Source organism: Ochotona curzoniae, unplaced genomic scaffold, assembly GCF_017591425.1.
Source record: "Ochotona curzoniae isolate NIBS_2020 unplaced genomic scaffold, NIBS_Ocur_1.0 contig_3819, whole genome shotgun sequence".
NCBI classification, from domain to species: domain Eukaryota; kingdom Metazoa; phylum Chordata; class Mammalia; order Lagomorpha; family Ochotonidae; genus Ochotona; species Ochotona curzoniae.
The window spans coordinates 2217505-2231664 of record NW_024466004.1 but is presented as its reverse complement, the minus strand read 5'-3'; positions in this window follow the sequence as shown (position 1 = coordinate 2231664).

Below are 14160 nucleotides of genomic sequence, written 5' to 3'. Positions count from 1 at the left end.
TCTAAAAACAGGTCTTTATTCTATCTGTGAAAGTTTCTGTAAGCACTGGATTTTCAGTTGACAATTTAGGCCTTTTAAAGAGGTCATTTCACTGTTCTATAACTTACATGGCTCCTAAGAGAAATCTGCTATTGTCATTTCTTTTGTTCTATAGATATTCTTTTACCCCAGGCTATTTTCTAAGATGTTTCTTTTCTTCTTCTTCTTCTTCTTCCTCCTCCTCCTCCTCCTCTTATTTTTCTTCTCCTCCTCCTCATTCTTTACCAATTTCAAGCAATTTCAGTATGACACATTTTGATATGGTTTTCCTCATGTGTCTTCCTCAGATTTATTGAGGTTTCTGGATCTCTTGTATCTCTATAGTTTACATCATATTTATAAATTTTGCACATATTTGTTCTGGCCCTGACTCTCTCTTCAAGAACTCTACTCATGGGTCTGGCATTGTAGTACACTGGACCAAGCTGCCATTTGCAATGTTAGCATTCGCTATGAGCACTGGTTCAAGTCCCAGTTGCTCTGTTTCCATTCCAGCTTTCTGCTAACGTTCCTGGGAAAGCATGATGATGCAAGTACTTGGCCTCCTGCCACCCACATGGGGGACCTGGATTGAGTTCCAGGCTCCTAACTTTGGCCTGGTCCAGACCCAGCCAGTGAGACCATTTGGGGAATGAGCCTGCAGATGGAAGATTTTTCTCTCTCCCCTCTTTGTAAATCTTTAAGAAAATGTTGAAGATTTCCTCCAGCTATTTAAACATACAGTAATAATTAATTCAAAGTTCTTTTCTACTACTCTATTGTCAATGCACTTCCAGGTTTATGTCAATTGACTGATTTGCATTCCCATTTAAAAATACTTTGCTTCTTTGCATGCCTGGTAACTTTTATTGACTGCCGGAACCTCGTATGAGCCATTGTCAGTTTTATCTTATTGAACATTTCTAATCCTATAAATGTTCTTGAGGTTTCTTCCAGGATGTGGTTTGATTCTTTCAGGTAACACACGTGTACTGTTAGGTAAAACCAGGGCAGCATTTCGTTTTGGGGGGACTTCCTCTCCCCATAATTGAGACAAAATCTTGCTGAATACTTGATGCTCTCAACATTGGGCTTAACATAATCAAAGCAGCCTCACTTTTTCATTAATTTTGTATGATTTTTGAAAATCTGTTTTGAGCTCAGGATAAACATTTGTTCACATAAAGCCTTCTAAGAACACTATTTGCTCTTCAGTGAAGATCTATGAAATACAGAAATGCAACAGCGAGGAAGGGTCTCCCATACTGCCGCTGCCTGGGGGAATTTTCAGTTGATCTTCCCCAAGTCCGCTCTCATAGAAAGCCAGGCAGTGGAGGGAACGCCCCATCCCCACCTCAGGGTTACACAACTTCTAAAACTTGAGCAAATCTGGAGGTGCCTGGATTAAATCTAAGAGAAAGCATCCTATCTCCACGGTTTTTTTTTTAAAGATTTATTTATTTTTATTGCAAAGGTAGATACACAGAGAGGAGGAGAGGCAAAGAGGAAGACCTTTCATGGGATGAATCACTCTCCAAGAAGCTGCAAAAGCCGGAGCTGAGCCCATCCGAAGCCAGGAGCCTGGAGTCTCTTCCAGGTCTCGCATACCGGTGCAGGGTCCCAAGGCTTTGGGCTGTCCTCCACTGCTTTCCCAGGCCACAGGCAGGGAGCTGGATGGGAAGTGGAGCTGCCGGGATTAGAACCGGCGCCCATATGGGATCCCAGCACATGCAAGGTGAGGACTTCAGCCGCTAGATTACCACACCAAGGCCCCCCACATACCTTTTTGTTATCAAGTATAAGCAAGCTGGAGGCGCTGCTGGCTGTCCTCACCAGCCCCGCTGTCCAAGCCGCATTCAGGCCCATTTGCTGATTTCTACTGTACTTTCCGTGGATTTAATAAACTTCAGGAACTGCCTGGGAATGGACAGAAATGGGCCACACCCTCATCCTTCCCAGTTACTAAAATAACTAAAGAAAGCGTTGCTCTGAGTCTGTCCCCACCCTATTCTCCTCCCCTCCCCAAGTCCCAGGGGAGCTGTCCCTTAGCAAGCTATGATGTGAGCATTTTACCTCCATATTCTGCACTGGAGTGTTCCAGTGCCTGCCACGTGCTGAGCCCTGTGCGCGTCTGGGGCTTTAAGGATGCGTCTCTTACTCTGGGAAACATCGCGCGCGGGCTAGAGAGGGGGCTGCAGGTAAGTCGGAAACTGGAATGCCAGGGGCACTGAGCAGCTTCTAAGAGAGCAGGGAGGGAGGGAGAGGGACAGGGCTTTCCCTCGCCCTCTGCTGGGGCCCGTGAGGAAGTCCCAAGGATGGGAGCCGGTTACCCACGGTGCCCTTCACCTGCTACACCCACTGAAATTCGTCTCGTGGTTGGTTTTTTTTTTTTTTTTTATGCCACTCAACTACCTGACTCTCTGTGCTATTTCAACACAGCTGCTGCAAGGGAGGCAACGACAGTGGGGGTCCTGGCTCTCTACCATTACACCGGTTGTCCCTCTTCACGGCAACAAGTGCTTTTTCATCAGTCCCTACAGCAAGGTCAACAAAGCAACACCGAGTATAGTTGACTGAGCCAGGTTCTGGTCCAATCCCGTTACGAAGGCCAAAGTGCTGATCTGCAAAACAACCCTCAGAAGAAGGGTGTTATTCCCCCTGCTTGGTTCTCACCGCCTTGAATTCCACCTGCGGCTCCTAACCCTAACAGCTTGCAGCCGCAGTGGTGAGGGTTCACGATGAGCTGAAATAGAGCAGAGTTCTACAGGGCAAGAGGGAGATGCGGCACCATCAAGGGTGTAGACAGAAATCTGGGAGGCAGGCTGACTTACACGCACCGAGCGCCAGGCTATAGGCGCTGTGTTTAATGGTTACCTCCTACACAAACCCTCCTTTTATCCTGCAAAATAAGAGTTTTGCTAAAGCCACAGACACTGTCACAATTAAAACCCAGAGGTTATGCCTTTATTCGACTCCCAAGCTGCTTATCCGATTTCGGAGAAACATAGCCTTTTACTGCCTTTTCAGTGAAGAACTGACAACAGGTGTCCTGGGTGACCCCCTCTGCTGGCTCCCCTGGCCCCCATTACACACACCCAGGCGCCAGAGGTCTTATATTCTGAATGCCCCGTGAGGAGTCACTGAGCAGCTTCCATGTACCTGGTGCTCCTCTCATAGATATATATGACCTATTACGAAAAAAGCTTGGTGGATTCTTTCCTCAGCTTGATATAGAAATAAAAGCCGAAAACCTGCTGCAGACAGAGCTTATTTGAGAAGTAACCAGGTGAATGGGGAGAAAAGGGGCGGGGAAAGCACCTCCTGAGAGGGGCCGGAGGTGGGGTGCCTCTTGAGAGGAGACAGGGAGAGACACCAAAGCTTTGAGGAAGGGTCTTTGGATTTTAAGCGTTGCCTGGCCGCTCCTTGTTGGGTGGGAACCTACAGGTAGAGGGTTTCCTATTGGAGGTCTCTTAATCAGTTAAGAAATGGGTGGGCAATACTTGTGCCACCCACGTGAAGGTGTGGCTAAGATTTCAAGGGGTTTGGATGGTCTCATTTCCTAGGGTAAAATTCTGTAAGGGGAAAATGAAATAGAAATACAAATTCATAGACAACAGAGAGCTACATTAAATTTTTTATAAAGCTGCTTTTATTTTTGAAAATCCAACATAAATGAATGATGATGCATAGCAAATTGCTATTTAAATTACCCTGGATAGCATTCAAAATTATCATGTAACTGCTCTATTTTAAAATTTTGAATTCCTATAAAAATAGGGGGGAAAGTTTTGAAAAGCAAGAAACCAAAACAACAAAAAACAAACCCACAAACAAACAGAAAAGTGAAAACATTTCTAAATTCCTGTGCAATCACTATGCATTTTTTTTAAGATTTATTTTTATTATTTTTTATTGGAAAAAGGCGGATATACAGAGAGGAGGATCTTCCGTCCGATGATTCACTCCCCAAGTGACTGCAACGGCCAATGCTATGCCGATCTGAAGCCAGGAGCCTCTTCCAGGTCTCCCACGCGGGTGCAGGGTCCCAAAGCCTTGGGCCGTCCTCGACTGCTTTCCCAGGCCACAGGCAGGGAGCTGGAAGGAAAGCCGGGCTGCCGGGATCAAAACCGGCGCCCATATGGGATCCCGGGTGTGCTAGGCGAGGACTTAACCACTTGCGCCACCTCGCCAGGCCCAATCACTATGCATTTTTTAAAAGATTTATTTAATTTGTTTTTTGAAGATAGTTCTAGGGCCTGGAACGATGACTCAATGGCTAAATCTTCACCTTGCAAGTACCGGAATCCCATGTGGGCACTGATTTGTTTTCTGGCAGCTCCACTTCCCATCCAGTTCCCTGCTTGTGGCCTGGGAAAGCAAGAGAGAATGACCCAAAGCTTTGAGACCCTGAACCTGCACGGGAGACCTGGAGAAACTCCTGGCTCCTGGCTCCTCCAAGGCTTCCACATGCGGGCAGGGGTCCAAGGCTTTGGGCTGTCCTCTGCTGCTTTCCCAGGGCACAAGCAGGGAGCTGGTTAGGCAGTGGGGCCCAGGATTAGAACCAGTGCGCATATAGGAACCCGGCGTGTTCAAAGTGGGGACTTTAGCTACAAGGCTACTGCACTGGGCCCATTAAATACATTTTTAAACCCAGCTTCTCTTTTTGCGCTGTCTGGAACTCCCATACTTTTCTATTTGGCCTTTCAATCGTGTCATTTAAATCTTGAATACTTTCTTTTTAGCTTGATCCAGCTCTGCCTCCAGCTTTTTAGTTGTTTCCCCATTGTGACAAGAAATATCTTTCAGTTCTGAGATTCTTCCTTTTGCCTCCTTCATTCTATTATTGAGACTTTTCACAAAATTTTAAATTTGCTCTATTGTGTCCTTCATTTCCAATAATTTGGCTTGATTTTGTTTCAGTGTTGTTATTTCCTGCATAACACACGCCTTAAATTCTTGCATGTGCTTCTCGTTGTTGATAAGAAGCTTTATAGGAAGTGGGCCAGCTACAGTAACCCAGTGGCTAAAATCCTCACCTGGCATGTGCCAGGATCCCATATGGGCGCAGGTTCCAAACCCGGCAGCCCTGCTTCCCATCCAGTTTCCTGCTTGCAGTCTGGGAGAACAGTCAAGGACGGCCCAAGGCCTTGGGACCCCATGTGGGAGACCTGGGAGAGGAAGCTCCTGGCTCCTGGCTTCTGATGGGCATATCTCCGGCCATTGTAGCCACTTGGGGAATGCATCATGGGATGGAAGATCTTCCTCTCTGTTTCTCCTTCCCTCTGTATATCTGACTTTTTAATACAAATAAAATGAATCTTAAAAAAAAAAAAAAAGAAGTGTTTTGAATTCTGTATCCCCCATTTTCTCCTTATATTCCTCAGTTAATTCTGAGGTTAGCAAAGGCTTTTGCTCCTTTGCAGAGGAGCCTTCACTAATATTCATTGTGCCTTTGTCTCTTCTTTTGCTCTTGGTCATTTTATTTGGTTAGCAGATTCTTTTCTTCAGGGCAGGTTTCTTTTTTTTTTTTTTTTTTAAAGATTTATTTTTATTATTTTTTCATTGGAAAGGCGGATATACAGAGAGGAGAGACAGAGAGGAAGATCTTCCGTCCGATGATTCACTCCCCAAGTGAGCGCAACGGGCCGATACTAAGCCAGGAGCCTCTTCCGGGTCTCCCACACGGGTGCAGGTTCCCAAAGCCTTGGGCTGTCCTCGACTGCTTTCCCAGGCCACAGGCAGGGAGCTGGAAGGGAAGCGGGGCTGCCGGGATTAGAACCGGCGCCCATATGGGATCCCGGGCGTGCAAGGCGAGGACCTTTAACCACTTGCGCCACCGCGCCGGGCCCCCAGGGCAGGTTTCTAAGCTGTGTCATCCACAGGCCTGCAATTTGATTGTAGTTATTTCAGTTGGTACACGAATCTTTGTTTGCAGTCACTAGTGCCACTCCCTCCAGTGAGTTTCAGGTCTGGGCTCTTATGTTAGACTTCCACCATGGGCTCTGTAACTCCAGCTCCTGGCTCAACAGCCCACCTCCTGTGATCTCATGCTGTTGTTGCACCATTGTACAACGTCTCTCTCACTTCCGGTTCACCAAAAATAAATAAATCTTAAAAAAAAAAAAAGGAAAGAAAGTGTGATATATAGAGAGAGTAATATCTTCCATCTGCTTGTTAGCATCCCAAATGGCTGCAACAGTTGGGGCTATGCCAGGCTAAAGCCAGGAGCTGTGTACTTCTTCCAGTTCTCCCACATAGATACAGGGACCCAAAGGCTTGGGACACCTTCTGCTGCTTTCCCAGGCCATAAGCAGGGAGTTGGATTGGATTGGAAGTGGAGTTCCTGGGAATCAAACTAGTGCCCAGATGGTATGTCAGCAATGCAGGTGGCAATTCCACCTGCCACAGCACAGCACTGACCCCAAGCTCTATGCTCTTTATTTCATTTTATTGCCTAGTGACCTGTCAAAACTTCGAGTACAATACTGAATGGGAGTGGCAAGAGTGGATGTCCTTATCTTGTTCCAGATCTTAGGAGGAAGCCAAAGCACCAAGTCTTTCATCATTAAATATGAGAGCTGTGGGTGTTGCATAAGTTCCCCTTATCAGGTTAAGGAAATTCCCATCTATTTCTAGTCTGTTGAGTGTCGTGCATGGGGGGTGGCTTTCAAAAAATATTCTGGCAGCTATGGGAGTAGAATATGGGAGCAGAGCATTCCTTAGATGCTCTGTCCCTGCTATCCCCAGCATCCAAAGCAGTAGCTGCACAGAGACAGGGCCCAACAAATATTCATGGAGCAATGTGTCTCTCACCAGAGCCCCCGGCTCGTTATACTCCAGTGAGGCTAGGCTGCTTACGGTCCCCTGCCCACCATGATAAGCTTCCCTTCCTCCCTCTGTGTGCAGCTGATGGCGGCTGCTCAGGCGCCATCTCCTTGTCCCTACCCCTCCTCTGCAACCCTGCGCTCAGTCGGCCTCTTTTTTGTGCTCCCATGGTCCCTTCTACTTCTGCCACTGCATGTGATAAAAATAACTGGATTTATATATATGTGTGAGTATAATATATGTAAATATATGGATAGATGATGTAGTGTGCAATGCCCCAATTCCACAGCCCGCCTGCCCAGATTCGAGACCTTCTGTCTTTTCCTAGTTTGAGTGATCTTGGTTGTTGCTTCAGTTTTCTCATCTGTCAAAGAGGTGATACTAACAGCAACTATATCATGGCCAAATGCTTTGGGTACTGCCATCCACATGGGGGACAGATGGAGTTCCAGGCTCCTGGCTTCACGTGGCCCAGCACCAGCATGCTGTGGGCATTTGGAAAGTGAACCAACAGATGATGGACGATCTCCCTTCATGCATCTCTCAGTCTCTCTGTCTTTCAAAAAAGATGAAAATAAAAACATAAAAAGTGTTCTTTAATCTTAAAAAATAATAATAGGAGCCTATCTCACAGTTTGGGAGCTGAGAGACAGCAGTGTCTAGTAAGCAATAATTATTATGTAAGAGTCAGCTATTACGTCCCACAGAGCAAGACTATGGTTTTGTTTTGGTTTGATTTTTTTTTTTTTTTTTTTTGGTTTTGGATTGGTTTGGTTTTGTTTCTTCTTTGCTCCTTACAGTCCTTAGCCCAGTGTCTAGTGTGTGCAGGTCTGCAAGGAGGGTGCATGACAGAAGAGGAAAAGAAAAAACAGATTCCACAGAACACAACAGAACACAAGTGTGTGAGCCCTGCTGTCCATTTCCATAGATTTCCTAAATTGACTTCCCTCTGACCTTGAGCCTGCCAAACTGGAGAACTTTAATCCTAGCTATTGTAAAGCTCCTCTCTCAAGGGTCAGGAAGGAGCCTGGGAATTTCACCTGCTGCTCAGAAAGCAGCAGGAAAACTCCTCAGGCCATCATTATCAATCCCTAAAGTCTGTAATCTCTGACACAGACTCCTGAGGTCCCTGTGTGGAAGCTCAAGCTGGGCTGTTAAACTTAAGCATTCCCCTAGTGACCAGATCGTTTCTACTTTTACTTTTTTTTTTTAAAGATTTATTTATTTTTATTGCAAAGTCAGATATACAGAGAGGAGGAGAGACAGAGAGGAAGATCGTCCGTCTGATGATTAACTCCCCAAGTGAGCGCAATGGCTGATACTGCGCCAATCCCAAGCCGGGAACCAGGAACCTCTTCCAGGTCTCCCATAAGGGTGCAGGGTCCCAAGGCTTTGGGCCGTCCTCGACTGCTTTCCCAGGCCACAAGCAGGGAGCTGGATGGGAAGTGGAGCTGCCAGGATTAGAACCGGTGCCCATATGGGATCCTGGTGCATTCAAGGCGAGGATTTTAGCCACTAGACCACTGCGCCGGGCCCTCTTCTTTTACTTTTAGAAACTTATTTTTTTTAAACGTATTTATTTTTTTAAAAGATTAATTTTTATTATTTTTTTATTGGAAAGGCGGATATACAGAAAGGAGAGACAGAGAGGAAGATCTTCCGTCCGATGATTCACTCCCCAAGTGAGCACAATGGCTGATGCTATGCCGATCCGAAGCCAGGAGCCTCTTCCGGGTCTCCCACGCGGGTGCAGGGTCCCAAAGCTTTGGGCCATCCTCAACTGCTTTCCCAGGCCACAGGCAGGGAGCTGGAAGGGAAGCGGGGCTGCCGGGATCGGAACCGGCGCCCATATGGGATCCCAGGTGTTCAAGGTGAGGACCTTAACCACTGCGCCAATGCGCCGGGCCCTAGAAACTTATTTTTAAATACAAAAGCAAAACAAACTTATTTTTATTTATTTGAAAGGCATAGGAAGCAACAGATTCACTCCCCAAATGATCACAACAAATGGGGCTGAGCAGGACAAAGCCAGGAACCTGGAACTCCAATATGGTCGCCCACATGGGGAGGAGGGACCCAAGAACCTGGGCTACCTTTTTTTTTTTTTTAATATTTATTTTTATTGGAAAGGCAGATTTACAAAGAGGAGAGATAGAAAGATAATTCATCTGATGGCCTCCCACATGGGTGCAGAGTCTCAAGGCTTTGAATCATACTTTCCCAGGTCACAAGCAGGGAGCTAGATGGGAAGTGGGTCAGCCGGGACATGAACCAGTGCCCACAATGGATCCCAGTGCTTGCAGGGTGAGAATTAGCCAACTGAGCCATCGTGCCAGTTGGGCCATCTTCTGCTGCCTTCCCAGGCACATTATTAGGAAGCTAGTTCAGAAGCAGAGCAGCTGAGATACAAGTACTCCAAGTGGCAGGTTAACCTGCACCATAATGCCTGCACCCTATATATATTTAAAGTTAGCATTTCTAGATGTGAATCTAAAAAAAAAAAAAAATGGGGGCAGGCACAGGTGAGTTGGCAGTGTTCCTTAGTGACACCCTGCGCAACTCAAGCTCCCATCAGCAATCTCCATGCTAGCAGCAATGAGCAGTTTCATCAGAAAGTAGTTCAGAACAGTGAGACAACGCAGCCTCACTGCACAAACAGCTCCTAAGAAAAACCCACCTCTGATTGACGGGAACAGTCTGGTTATAAGTGTTTATTTACTCCCATCTGCATCTACACTGCTCCACCAATACATACGTATATGGGTATAGATAAAAATAAATCCATGGGAAATATGGGTAGTAATATTATCAATAATCTTAATTATATCCTTAATATCACTGCACTTGTATCTGAGATTGATGATCCAGAAATAGCTACAATAATAGACCTTTTCTGAAGTTATGCTGTGATTTAATAATGGATATAGTATGGATGTTGGAGTGTTTGAACAGAGGTGACTCCATCTTCCTAAGCTACTGGTGAAATGGGTCTCCTCTCCTATTGCTGCTGTCAGACTCCCCTGTGTGCAAGCCCTCCCTTACCATCCTTGTCAAGAAGCTCATATGTGCATAAGCCCTCTTCTATCACTCCTGCTGCAAAGCCCTAATGTACGTAAACATGTCACAAAAAGCAAGTTATCGTAAAAATGATAAAAGAAGAAGAAAATGTGTCTTGATAAATATGTAAAAAAAACATGTTTCTCAGAACTAAGAGAAAGCAAGTGTTGCTGATAACATTAATAACCAATCAAAACGTTGTAATAACTGCTTGCCTGACTCCCTGAATTGTATAAAAACCCATGCCTTGATCCCAGTCACCGAAGCCAGCAGGCTCCCACGAGACCGGAACCAAAGCCCTTGGGCTTCCATCTAAAACTTGCAGGTTCCCACGAGGCCGGAGCCAAAGGTCCAGCAGGTTCCAGGAGGCCGGAGTCAAAGCCAGCAGACTTCCACGAGACCGAAGTCAAGGGCGCTCTCAGTGGCTTCCCCCATCCTGTTCAGTGTGTGCTCACTTGAATAAACGCTTGATTGCAAAGCATTCACTCTGTCGACTCGTGGCACTTGTTCAAGCAACCGGGTTCGGTGTTCGCGACACTGATCATATTCACGGCCTGAGTGGCGCATGGGGCCACACAACAAAACACAAGGGAGACTGTCTCTGGTTGCCTACTTGTCACCGTGAGGGCACGGAGACCCAACTCTGGGATCATGCCCTGCCTTGAGGAAACCTTCCACGGTCAAAGTGGCCCAGGTCTGGCTCTAGCCATCCTGGGCATTTGTGCAGTAAGCCAGCAAACAGAACAACACACATTCTCTCTCTCTCTCTCTGTCTCTCTCTCTCTTCTCTTCCTTCCTCCCACCTGTGAGCATCTCGTTTTATCTCTGCTTTTTCAACTTTTACAAAATACATTCAAAGAGGCCAGAGTTGTAAGCTTAGCGGGGACAACTACAGCCTGTGATGCACTGGTTCATGTTCCAGCTATTGCACTTGTCATCCAGCTCCCTGCTTGGGAAAGCCATAGAGGACGGCTCAAGTGCTTGGGTCCGTGTACTGCGTGGGAGACCCAGGTGAAGCTCCTTCAGCCTGGCCTACTCCTGGATGCTGCAGTCATTTGGGGAGTGAACTAACAGATGGAAGATTCTCTCTTTCTCCGTCAATCTATAATGCTGCCTTTCAAATAAATAACATAAATCTTGGGCCCGGCACGATAGCGTAGCTGTTAAAGCCTTTGCCTTAAACGCACTGGGATCTCATATGAGCGCTGGTTCTAATCCCAGCAGCCTGCATCCCATCCAGCTCCCTGCTTGTGGCCTGGGAAAGCAGCTGAGGATGGGCCAAAGCCTTGGGACCCTGCACCTGTATGGGAGACCTGGAAGAGGCTCCTGGCTCCTGGTTTCGGATTGGCACTTGGCTCAAGCCTTTGCCGCCACTTGGGGAGTGAACCATCGGGTGGAAGATCTTTCTCTCCTTTCTGTATATCTGCCTTTATTCTTTATATACATACATACACACCTGCATACACACACGTAATCAAAGAATTTACAGAGCTGGTCAGCAAAGTTGCTTTGCTCCTAACTACCAATAAACCTTTGACAAAGGTGGCAAGTTGCAACCTGAGGCTTGAGGGGAGGTAAGTCCTCACATCATCCAGCTGCTATGGCAGGCAACACTCGCAAGCAAAGAGTGCTGGGGACTGGGCACAATAAGTTTAAGGTACCAGCAGCACCTTCTTGCCTCCCTAGAATACACGCAGGGTCCCGCTTGCCTTCGAAGTCACCAGTCTGAACTTCCCCCTCCTTGGAGAGGTGCCTTACTCCCCACTCCACCAAGTCAGGCCTTGACTCTATTCTACACCCCAGCTACACCCCAGCACAGTCTCCTGGGAAAGCCACAGCGCAGATCTCCAAGTAGCTACACTCCCTCAGCCTCTCGGGACATCAGGTGACTCCAGAGGCAGCCGCTCCAGCTGCTTTGGATGTAGCCACCACCCAGACAGGCTGCACTGGGTGCCGGGTGTTCTCCGTCTGGCCCTGCTGACCTGTTCTCCTTGGCCAAGTCCTGAGCTGGAGTCAGTGGTGAGGAGAAGTCCCTGATGAGACACCAGAAGACAGCCCCCTCCTAGGACAGCAGAGGTCTGGAGCAGCTTTTCCTTCCGCCCTCAGAACCAACCCATCCTGCCACACCAGGGGTTAGCGTGGTGGCCTCCAGGATATCACCTGAGCCAACCCAGGCTGTTGTCCTCTGTTCTGGCAGTCCTAGCACATGGGTCTAAGCTGCAGGATCTGGGGACATCTCTCACCCTATCTGCCGAGGAATGGGGCATGCTCCCCTCTGCCCTGCACCCCTCTACCCTATCTTCTGCGTTTCCCTCGCCCTATCCACACCTCTGACTCTCCCTGCAGCCCCCTTCATTTAACCTTTTGAGTGTGCCCTGATAGCCAGGCCTAGCACATGGTGATACATTCCCCATAGACGTCCCCAAACGTTCACAGAGGCAAGCTGAAGGTCTGTTGGGCTACTCCAAGCATGCAGAATGCAAACGACCTCAGAGGATCTCAAAGGTGCTCCAAAGAAAGCCCACACAGCCCCACATTCTCCTATAGCTCATTTCAACTCACAGGACCTGGGGGAAATCATAAGTGGACAGGCTACCAGGATTTTTTAAAAAATGAAATTTTGGGGCAAAGCATTGTAGTTTGTCTCAAAACAGGGAATGTTGGCTTGAAAGAAGCATGTGTCTTCAAATCTAGGGAAGCTGGTTTCAAAAATGTCAGAGGGGGCTGGTGCTGTGCTACAGTAGGGTACATGGGTACCAGTTCATGTCGTGGCTGTTCCACTTTCGTTCCAGCTCCCTATCAATGGCCTGGGAAGGCAGTGGAGGATGGCCCAAAGTCTTTGCACCCATGGAAAGACACAGAGGAAGCTCTTGGCGCTTTCCTTGGATTGGCTCAGCTCCAACTCTGACCATTGCGGCTATATGGGGAGTGAACCAGCAGATCTTCATGTTTCTTTTTCTTTATATAATTCTGCCTTTCAAATAAAATAAATCTTTTTTTTTTCAAATGTCAAACAGGCATTGGAAAAGATTCCAGGGCATTCTTAAAAGATAACTTAGCAGAGTATAAGAAGAGTTTTTTTCTTTTTTTAATTAAATTGAAACTACCCATGAGCATCTCGAAGCATGAGGATTTGAATAATTTTGCTTTTATTTATTTTTTAAGATATATATATATATATTTATATTTATTAGAAAGTCAGGTATACAGAGAAGAGACAGGGAGGAAGATCTTCCATCTGCTGATACATTCCCCAAGTGGCCACAATGCTGGAGCTGAACCAATTCAAAGCTCAGAGCCTCTTCCAGGTTTCCCATGCAGGTACAGGGTCTCAAGGCTTTGGGCTGTCCTCGACTGCTATCCCAGGCCACAAGCAGGGAGCTGGATGGGAAGCAGGGGCTGCAGGGATTAGAATCAGCATTTATATGGGATCCCAGCACATGCAAGGCAAGGACTTTAACCACTAGGCTACCGCACCAGGCCCAATAATTCTGCTTTTAAAAAAGACATGCAGCAAATACAAACAGTGTGTGATGGATAAACATTAAAGAAGAGTTACCACTTAGTATAAAAGATTTATTTAGTTGAAAGGCAGATGTACAGTTGGGTGGGGCAGGGAGATAGAGATCTTCCATCAACTGGTTCATTCCCAACATGCCCCCCACAGGTGGGGGCATGGAAATGATCAATTTTCGGAACTTGGTCCAGTGCACTTACTCCTGCCTCTGGAAGAATCCTCCTGCGTTACTGGAAGGACGGTGTGAAGCTCTTCAAGAGCGGAATGACAGAAACAGGGTCAGGCTTGGTAGGCTGAATCTCCCCAGGCTGAACACACTTTCCCTGTGCTGGGATTCTAGCAGAGCTTCCCTCTTGGGGTGCTCTCTTTCCCTGCCATTCCTCACTGTCTGCAGAAACTGTATCCTTTTACTAGACAAAGATCTGAGCACCTACTATGTGTTAGATGTTGTAGGCACCGGGTAACACCCAGGAAACTTCGTCATGATTACTCTCGCAGGGCAGGACAGACCCGGGATTCTCCCTCCTGGCTGTCAGCTGATTCCCGTCTTTCCTAAAATATCTGCACTTGTCCTGAGCTAGCCAATCCTCGGAATCCAGGGCTTCGCCACCTGCCCCAACCCTCCTCCTGCTGCCAGGTACAGAGGGCGGGAAGAAACTGGGCCAACAGACACTGTCCTCTTTCACAAGACACCCAGAAATGCTAACATTCAGGTTCCAGGGACCAGCTGTTAATTATCTGCC